Genomic DNA, 9,275 nt, shown 5'->3' with positions numbered 1-9,275 from the left:
TGTTACATACGGTGTCATGCTACACACAGTATCATGCTTCACACTGCTTCATGCTACACACAGTGTCATGCTTCACACTGCTTCATGTTACACACGGTGTCATGCTACACACAGCTTCATGCTACACACGGTGTCATGCTACACACTGCTTCATGTTACACACGGTGTCATGCTACACACAGTATCATTCTTCACACTGCTTCATGCTACACATGGTGTTATGCTTCACACTGCTACATGTTACACACGGTGTCATGCTACACACAGCTTCATGCTACACACTGCTTCATGCCGGACAGGGATTAACGCCCCTCACTTCTTCATGCCATATGGTACTTCACACTACTCATGGCGCCAATGCCCCATACTGCTTCATGTCTCGTGCTGCTTCCTAGCAGACATGTCACACACCATTTCATGTGAGATGCCGCCTTGTGAATCTGCTGCTTCTCTCATCCATCTTCCTTCAGAAACCAGGGCCCTAAGAGACACAAGGACCCCTTCCCCCCTGCTTTTAATTTGCTCTGTGACCTTGGACAGTTATCTGGGGTCTCTGGGTTTTATGTTTTCCATCTCTGCAAAGGAGACTGTGCCAACTGACCTCTGGATGACCTTTCAGAAGAAGCAATTTCGGGACCAACTGGTGAGTACTTTGCTTTTTTAACCTATGGGTTTGTAGTCTTTAATCACTTCTGAAGCTCTTGTGGGATCAGACGTTTTGTCTGTTAGAGAACTACCTCCTGAATTGTAGTAAGGATGAACTAAAACTTCATACGGTATTCACTCAAAACAGCTTCCAGAGCAGGGAGAGTGTTCCATACTCATTTGTGTGATGGTTTTCACCACTTAGATTCTATTTTAAATAGTCTTCAAAATGGACCCCAGTTGTCCTTTCTTCCTAGTTATTATCCAGCTGCTGTGCAATGCTCTCCCTTGAGCATAGGCTAGACCCAGCCACTTGTTTCTAACAAACACAATACAGGTCTATAGGGGAGTATCACCCCAAAGATCATGCTATAAAAAGTGTATCTGGTCTACCTTAGGCACACACTTATGCTCACGCTAAAAGAAGCCTGCTGTAATGGTGGAAGCCCTTCTATACTGAGGTCTGTGCAGCTACAGAGAGAGACTTCCAAGGGGCAGCAATTAGGGAGGAACTGAGCTCTTCAGTCCAACAATGTCCTCAATAGGCCCTTGCAACAACCTCCATGTATGCTTGGGAGAGGAGAGGACCTGCCTCAGTCAAGCCATCAGATCCACCACGGCCTCGTCCCCGACTTTGTGCATTCAGAGATCCCATGAGACAATGTGTGTTCATTGTTCTGACCTGTGTGTTTGGAGTCACTTGTTACAGCTCATTTCTGCCCTCACGATGTCCAGAGTGAGCTGAGAGGTTATTGCACATGTGACTTGGTCTCAGCCTGACCTTCATGGGTGTCCTTGTTAGGAGGATGACAGGGATATGACTGGTCTCATTTTTCAAGGTATTGGCTACCCAGCTCTTCCCAGGTAGAGAAAGCAAAGGCAGGTGTCTGCATTGTCAACTGCTCTATTCCCAGAACATCCCCTAGTGTCTGCATGAAGGATGTACTCAGAAGGAGAAAGTGCTGAAGGCTGAGGTGAGGTGATTGTAGGTGACTGACCAGTAAGAGCCTGCTATGTAGATCAGAAAGCCATCCCACTGGAGTTGAGCAGGTGGCATGTTCAGCTCCAGGGCCACTCCACTTCCTGGCTCTGTCTCTCACTTCAGCTTTAGGGAAGGAAAGATGACTTCTCTGAGTCTCCCAGATTCTGGTCAAATTTCAGGAGACTTCAGAAGAAAGGGGTCTGAGGTCTGCTTCAAACACAGCAGGAAAGAGAACTTTCAGGATTTTTTTTAAAAGTTTGTAGTTTGGTTTTATTTTTGTAACACCAAAGAAGCCCTGAAGTTGCATGATCTCCCTCCTGCCCCGCTTAAAAGGAGTTGTGGGAAGGTGGGGGAGCAGGGTGAGGAATCTTACAAAGCTGAAACCTTCTGGTGCTTGTTAAAAACAACAGAACAGCCATCTCCCCTCCCCCAGGGCCTGGCTGGCTTGACCCCCACCCCCACCCCCGCCCCAGAATCCCTGGTTTTATTTTATAATCTGACTCCGCTGCAAACTCTGCAGCTATGCAGCTGACTTTTTACAACCACGGCTGGGGAATGACTTCATCTTGGTGAATTTATGGGTCACGGCAGAGGATGGAGCAGAGGAACCTGGAGGGGGGAATTTGCAGCCTATCCTGCCCCCACCCTGCGTGATGATTTTCCCAGCCATGGCCTTGCAAAGCCAGTTCTTGCCCTGCTGTGGTGTTATGAGTTGGGGTGTCGCGCCAGAATCCCCTGTCGATGTCTGACATGATTGTGAACTCTCAGCAGAACACAGGAGCTGGAAAGTGAGCCTTAGGGGTGGTCCAGCGCATTCCAAAACCAAGGAAAAAGTCCAGGGTACCTGGGAAGTGCTTCTACTCCCAGGCAAAGGGCTGGTTGGGCTTGGGGACAAGTATTGCTCCAGGGACAGTGAGTTGGCACTGTTTGCCCCTAGGCTGACAGGGACTGGACTGCTTCCAATCTCTTGGCTGCCATCTTTCCCCCTCCTACCTTCTTAAAACAAGGCCCCGGAGCAAGTGGTAGCCTTCCTGCCTCTATCTTTTCCCCAGATGTTTCCTGAGCCTTTTCTCTATCTCTCCTTGGCTAAGCACAGCAACTCCCAGAAGTCTCAACAACCTGTCATTCAGGGTCATGGAGCCTGCTTTTGATGATGGCCTGAGGATAAGTGGTCTGGGTATATTTGCTAACCTTGAGAACTACTACCACGTCCAGAATCCTTTTACCTTTCTATGCCTCTCTGTTTGCCCTCTGTCCCAAATACATCACACAGAGTTAACACTCAGGGACACTTTAAACCAGGAGACATTTCTGAAATCCATGGGACAAACTCCCCTCAGCCACTGCACCCCACCCTATGCATGTGTGTGTGTCTGTGTCTGTGTGTGTGTGTCTGTGTCTGTGTGTATGTATGTGTGTGTAAGTGTGTATGTTTATCTCTCTGTGTGTATGTATGTGTGTGTAAGTGTGTATGTTTATCTCTCTGTGTGTATGTATGTGTGTGTATGTATGTGTGTGTCTTTGTGTCTGTATGTCTGTGTATATGTATGTATATGTGTTTGTATGTATATGTATGTGTGTTTATATTTGTCTCTCTGTGTGTATGTATGTGTGTGTATGTTTGTGTATGTGTGTGTGCATGTTTTTGTGTGTATTTGTCTGTGTCTAGCATGGCCAGAATCAGGGTGTTAAGGTTGGTGAGGAGCTGAAGACCCAGAGTTCAGGGATGTGCTCACCCTGATGGGGATGTGAATGTTAGGCCAGCAGCTGCTCAGGAATCTCATTTTAAGAATGAGTTCCTCTTTAGGGTTCATGTCTTTCCTATCTCATTCTAGTCTCCCTTTTCTGAAGGGTCATCAAAAATAAAACTTGAAATATAAAACGTATGTGTGTGTATGTGTGTACGTGTGTGTGTGTGTGGTGTGTATATGGTGTGGTGTGCTGTGTGTGTGTGTGGTGTGTATATGGTGTGGTGTGCTGTGTGTGTGTGTGTGTGTATGTGGTATGTGGGGTGTGTGTGTGGGTGTGTGTGGTGTGTGTGGTGTGTGTGGGGGTGTGTGTGCCTGAGAACTTTGATTCTTCCTGAGGTTGGATGGTTGAGGCTCAGGATTAAGCTGAAAGTTCCACCATCCCTGAGACCTGCGACTTGGAGACATCACTTCCCTGCCTGTCCTCAGATGTAGTCATTTCTGTCTGATGGCACACATAACAACTTTTCTGTCATCCCAAGAGTGGATAAGAGAAGAGTAACATATAGGGGTTGCCTGGGAAGATTTTGAAGCTGTGGATAACCTTTGATTCTTTCCCATAACTCACTGTGAGGCAAGACTTGTGACAAGCAGGAGGGGGCAAGCTGCGGTCCCCACCCTCCATGTTCTTGCAGACAAGGAGGCAAAGCAGTCAGGAAGACCTCCAGCTCCCTCACTTGGTGGGGCTTTACTACACAAATGCAGACAGGCAAAACAGAAGATAGAAGACTGATGCAGAGAAGGAGCAGCAGTGGAAGGGGTTAAGAGGGCCTTGAAGAGGCTGGAGAGATGGCTCCGTGCTCAAGAGTGGTTGCTGCTCTTTTACAGAGGACCCTAGCTCAGTTCTCAGCACCTACACAGTGCTTTACACCCACATTTAACTCCACTTTCAGGGAATCTGACTTTACTCTTTTCTGATCTCAGGTACCAGGCGCCTGTGTGGTACATAGGCATGTGTGTAGGCAAATTCATACATGTGCAACACGTAAAGCTAAGGAAAAATTGAAAAAAGGTCTTGCTGAATGACATCTGAAGTGAACTCTGAGAGGGAAGTTTTCAGATGGACGTGGAGAAAGACAAAAGTGTGACTTGGAAGAAGAGTGACTATTATGGTCTGGATGAGCTCATAAAAGTTCATGTGTTGGAAACTTACCCCCAAGCTCATATATTAATATATTTGGGAAGTACCTGGGATTAGGCAAGGTCATCAAGATGGGGCCCCCATGATGGCATTAGTGGCTTTATAAAATGAGGAGTAGAGATTAGGGCTAGCACATCTAATCATGTGATAGTCTCTGCCTCATTTTGATATAGCAAGAAGGCCCTCTACAGATATGGTGTGATGCTCTTGAATGTTTCCCGTCTCTAGAACCATAAGCTAAATAAATCTCATCTTTTTATAAATCGCCCACAGTCTTGGGCCCTTTGTTACATCGACAAAAAAACAGACTAAACAATAAGGTAAGTGAAGTCAGAGAAAACTGGGGAAAGGACTAATAAAGATGACAGCGTCCCTGAAAAAGTTGAGCGTCAATTGTCCTATATACTCTTATGCAGTGAGTGCGTACAGATGTGAGTGACAGTGTATACAGTGGGATACTGTGGGGAGCAATAAAGTTTGAATATTTGATACACTGGGTGGGGTTTAATGTGAAGGAGAACTATGAAGTATACATGGGGTTGCTGGAGGTTCTTTGGTTTGGGGTGACTTGGGAAATGGAGTCACTTGGACCAGTGATGTCAATGCTGTTTAAGTTGGTCATTCTCAAGGGTATTTGAATAGCAATGGCTGTGCAGGAAGCCTGGGACACCTGTGGTGGGCCCAGTCTTCCCAGGGGAGAAATTGAGTCCAGTATCGGCTTTGTCGCCTCCCATATTGCTGTGATAAAACACTCTTTAAAAAGCCACCTTGATGAGAAGGGGCTTATTTTGGATCCCAGCACGAGGGTACAGTTTCCAGCCAGGGATGTGATGGCTGCAGGGACTTGAAGCAGCCGATCATGATGCATCTGAAATCAGGGGGTAGGGAAAATGCTCTTGCTTAGCTCTCAGACTCCTCTTCATTCCTTCCAGGATCTAAACCTAGGGACCAGTGGCACTCATTTTAGGGTGGGTCTTTCCACCTCAGTTAGTCTAATCAAGAGCATCTCCGGTGTCTACTAGGTGCTTCCAGATCCTATCCATTCCATGGCCATTATGAAACATCACAAGGGCAGGGTGTTCTGTGCTGTGTGCCAATCCCCTTGGGGGCTGAGTGACTGGGAAGGTCTGACCAGTTTGCCTTCCTTCCTCTTCTTCAGCATCTCCTATTAAGCAGTGCCCCGGCAAACTCTCCTGTTGGCAGCCTAGAAATCTCCACTCCCTTTCATGAATTTTAGGCTCCTGCTTCCTGCTCTCTGAGTGCCTCAAATCCCTCCTCCGCCTCTCCCACCTCTGTGGAATAATCACTTCAAGAAAACCCTGCTCCTCCTCCTTCTTTGGCCCCATGGAAGTATGAGCTCTCGTTGCTCTTGGGAAGTTTGCCTAGACTGGTCAGCCTCTCCTTCTTGCAGACGATCAGGGAAATTAGGATCAAACTCAGAGCCGTTGTGAGATTAATGTTCTAAAGGCAAGCATGTACCTCTGAGTGGAACTGGGGCTGCTGCTCTTTGATAATCTATTCAACTCATTCGGTTCCATCGTTAATAGACAGCTGTGTATTCTGTGATGATTACAATATACATTAATCAAAGGCACGTTGTGCTGAGAGTTGAAAATTACACTTCCCTTTTTTCCTCTCTGCAGAAAAAAAAAAAAAGAAAGAAAAGAAAAATGGTCTACCATTCAGTGCTGAGGCGAGGGGTATTCAGATCTTCAGAAACCAAGCAGTGAGCCTCCTTGTGAGAGCAAGTTCTGGAAAAATGAAAATTCATCTCCAAGTGCTATGCTGTCATTAATTGTCAAGTACAAGCATTGGGGTTCAAGGGTGACCTACATACCTTGAAAACTTTCAGAAACTCCTAGGTTAGTGGTTTGCAGAGCTCTTCTTGGCTTAACCAGGTAAAATTTCCTATTTAATCAGCTCCAGAGAATCTTCAAAGTCACAAAATTGACTTGTATACTTTGTCACTGAGTGGTCAAATTCGATGGGAAATGCCATTCTGCTTCTCTGAATAGGCCTGGGCATTTATAATTACAGACTGATGCAATGAAGCAGTCAAGCAAGAAGATACACCTCTGCTGGGCTCAGAGGGCTCTGATCCTGGGTTTGCTACTGACCTCTAAGCCCCAGAATCATGTCTCCTGTCTATGTGTCTCCAACATTATCTTTGGGATGAGAATAACAATGTAACCAAGCAAGGGGGAGGGAATTAAAGCAGGTGTTCCTGGAAACAGCCCCTGGTCTGTGCTCCTGTAAGCAAGCAGGACTCACAGTGACATCACAAACAAGACGCAAGGACAAGGAACAAAAGCCATAAAAGTAGAAAGTGATGTCATCGGGACTGGGAAAAGAACAAAAGAGGGTAAGGGGTGGGGATAGGATCAAAACACATGTCATATATATGTCTGAAAATGCCTAACAAAACCTGTCATATATAATTAATATACGTTGCTAAAATATAACAGACAACATTTTCAAACATCTGCTATGTGTCTAAAGTGTTCCTCAGAGTGGGTCATTCCCATGATGTGTAAACATGTGGTCTTGTTCCAACAGGAGCTAGACGGTAGTGAGAGTTCCAGGGTTCCAGGTCTCAGCCTGGAGCCGGAATCAGAGGGCGGGGCTCTGACAGAGGGCGGGGCTCCGAATGGTACCCTGACACCTGACCACAGCAAACTGTCCACTGTTTCTAATTCCTCTGTTTCTTCAAACTTAGTGAAAATAACGGGGTCTCTGGTCAATCACAGGCCAGTTTGTGACTTAATACAGATAAATCAGTTACTTCATGCCTGTGCTTAGCTGTTTATGAATGTTTGAGTGCGCTTTGCCACTGATTAAAACATCGGGGGAATAAAATAATGCGTACTTAAAAGCCTGGCACAGAAAGTTCTTCTGGTATAGCAAAATCCCACCTGTGTTTGTGATCCTCTCCACAGGGTTCAGTGTGACGTCAGAACATAAGTACAATTAAGACAAAACAGGAAATCCTAGATGCAGGGGCATTGAAAGCAGGGCTTTGCTCAGGGTGGCAGGAGCAAGGAGGGAGCCGTGGGGTGCTATGCTATTCTGAGTGACAGGGAGCATTCAAATTGTCAGAGCAATTTTCCTAGTGGCAGCTCCTTCTCTTTCCTTTTTTCTTTCCCACTCCCCTCAGTTTGATTTCTCCTCGTCCTATGATTCAAGCGTGTGGTGTGTTCAACAGTAGGCTCTTACCAGGGCGTTCTGGAGGGTAACAAGAGCAATGGTAGGTAGCAGCTTGTATTATTCGGAGGATCTATGGGACTTCCCTGACCAACCGCTTGAATCGAGGTAGCCCATACCTTGTAGTTTCCATAGCCCATGACACTGGGGAGAAGTAGTATTCCTCCTACTCCCAATAGGGCAATTCCACTTAAACTCAAATGTACACGTGTGTGTGTGTGTGTGTGTGTGTGTGTGTGTGTGTGTGTCTGTGCACATACATGGAGCTTCTAAAACAGCAGGCTTTCATGTCCTTTTCCAAGGTCTTGCAGTTAGTTTGGTATCGATGTCCTTTTTTAAAAGAATGTGTCTGTCACGTAGGTCTTTTGTCAGTGCCAAATCTACCCTCAACAAGAGATAAGCAGTTGAAGATGCCATAATGTTCTTCATGTGACCTGGATTGACAGATGGACTATAACATTAAATTGCGTCTCAGAGCAAGACCTAAATAACTAAGGTTAGGGCATCTCCTTAATATAAGGAACATGGTGGACCATTTTTACAGTGCTTAGCCTGTTGTGGAGTCAGAGGTCTTTTCAGAGAGAGAGAAATTCACTGGCTTCTAACATCTTGCATAGAGCTGTGGGTGTGCAGAGGTTTGTGGAACACCTAAATCTCAATCACTAATCATTTAACCCCTAGGGCGTCTATAAACTACAGACCAAGAATCACTCAGAGGGACGGCTGGAGCCTTCCCTAGAGATGGCACACCAGGAAATGGACGTCAGCTAAGCATCGAGTAAAGTCTCTGCTCTTCCTTCATCTGGGAAGACCTGGGGGCAGCAGCTTGCTCCATGCTGAGCTTTTTGGCAAGAACTTGCAATGTGGACAGCTTGTAGTGTTGATTGAAGTGGCCAGACAGTTTCCTACCTAACTGGAAAAGTTGCCTGGGCAGTCTCTATTCTACTACCCTGGCAGGAAAATGGCTCTGAAAGTATCCACCTGTTGCTACCAGCACCCTCAAGGAACAGAGTGGAGTGGTTTTTCTTGAGCTCTGGGGCAGATAGCCTCCATGCCTTAGGGACCCAGGACCTCTCAAGCAGCAGTGTCTCTGGTGTGCCGCCCCCAACAGAGAATTTCCTGACTCTCCTCACAGTTCCTGGATCTCCTAACGAAAGCAAAGGTGAGGATGTGTGGAGTAAGGATGTTGTGTCGGGCCCTCTCTGGAGCACTGGGGACATCAGTATAGAACTGCACACTGAAAGGAGTGCCATTTTTGGCTTTATTAGCACTCCTCCTAAGATGTTATACCATCTACACCTTCCTGCCCTTGCCTCATGTGTAAGAATGCAAAGTGGCTTCAGTTTGTACCAAATGGGTGGTGTCATTGTCACCCTTAAAAAACACTCTCAGATCTGACCCTTGCTGGAAAGGCTGCCGGAGCTGGAAACATGACCCACACTGGCTACCATGGCGGGTCATGCCGCTTGGTCCCTTAGACATGAGGACAGTGTTCCTAGCCACTGAGAAATGTCCAAAATCTACAAGTCTAACTATGACTGCATTTCTCTAGTGTGCT

This window comes from Rattus norvegicus, chromosome 16 (assembly GCF_021556685.1).
Source record: "Rattus norvegicus strain SHRSP/BbbUtx chromosome 16, alternate assembly SHRSP_T2T, whole genome shotgun sequence".
NCBI classification, from domain to species: Eukaryota; Metazoa; Chordata; class Mammalia; order Rodentia; family Muridae; genus Rattus; species Rattus norvegicus.
The sequence above is the reverse complement of the archived record's forward strand: the minus strand, read 5'-3'. Positions refer to the sequence as shown.